The sequence below is a fragment of the Bison bison genome, unplaced genomic scaffold (genome assembly GCF_000754665.1).
Source record: "Bison bison bison isolate TAMUID 2011002044 unplaced genomic scaffold, Bison_UMD1.0 scf7180017864457, whole genome shotgun sequence".
In the NCBI taxonomy this organism is placed as follows: domain Eukaryota; kingdom Metazoa; phylum Chordata; class Mammalia; order Artiodactyla; family Bovidae; genus Bison; species Bison bison.
The window spans coordinates 250,831-251,783 of record NW_011495019.1 but is presented as its reverse complement, the minus strand read 5'-3'; the positions used below and the strand labels follow the sequence as shown (position 1 = coordinate 251,783).

Here is a 953-nt window from a genome sequence, read left to right as displayed (position 1 = left end):
CTTGGGAAACAGCTGCACATCAAGTCGCAGAGTCTTAGCACCCAGGTGAGGTGATGGAAGTGCCCTGGTGTAGCATCTCACACTGTGGGCTCTGCGGGGTGTCTTGTGTCCTCATGGACAACGTGGACACCGTGAACGCCCAGAAAGGGACCCTTGTGGACGTTGCCAAACATGACCTGGCTGATGAACCCTTTGATCACGGGCTATCTCATGAGACTAAGATTTAGTGGCCTACATTTTGGGAAATGCTGGATGTATTCTAAATTGGGTGACCCAGTTGATTTCAAAATACAAGTGTTATCATATAAATTCACGGTGCCTGTGAAGGCAGTTGCCATTCTGATCACCTCTTAAGTGACAAGCACTTACCGTATGTTGCTAGTTAACCCTGACCACAGTCTCATGAGACAAGTATCACTACCCCCCCACCCCTTACAGATGAAGAAGTGGGCCTGCAGACACAGTCTACTGCAGTCTGCCAGCACCTTCCAGACCTGTGAAATGTTTGGTACATTTGTCCTGTTTAATGAAGGCTCTTGGCAGAAGCGAGTGGAAAAATGACTGATCACAAACCCCGCGTGTCTGGGTCAGATGGGACCTAATTACAAGGAGTATGGGAGTTACATCAACATGTCTCAAAAGACAGAAGGGCCCTCTGAAATTAAACTACTCAGACTACTCGGTCTTGTTTAGCAAGAACCTCTTCCACTGGACATAATCAGTCTTAATCTACACAGAGGCCAGACTTCAGGCAAACTGGTTAAAATTATAACCAGGTTAGATCAGTTTTGTCACCCTGCTTATTTAACTTATATGCAGAGTACATCATGAGAAACGCTGGGCTGGATGAAGCACAAGCTGGAATCAAGATTGCCAGGAGAAATACCAATAACCTCTGATATGCAGATGACACCACCCTTGTGGCAGAAAGCAAAGAAGAACTAAACAGCCTC

At 46.4% G+C, this 953-nt stretch overlaps 1 protein-coding gene across 2 annotated transcripts in view; it reads right to left on the bottom strand.

Moving 5' to 3' along the window:
- The window catches only part of TOM1 (target of myb1 (chicken)), a 42,266-nt gene that overhangs the window by 15,440 nt on the left and 25,873 nt on the right, over window positions 1-953 (bottom strand). The gene's annotated exons all lie outside the window — the stretch shown is intronic.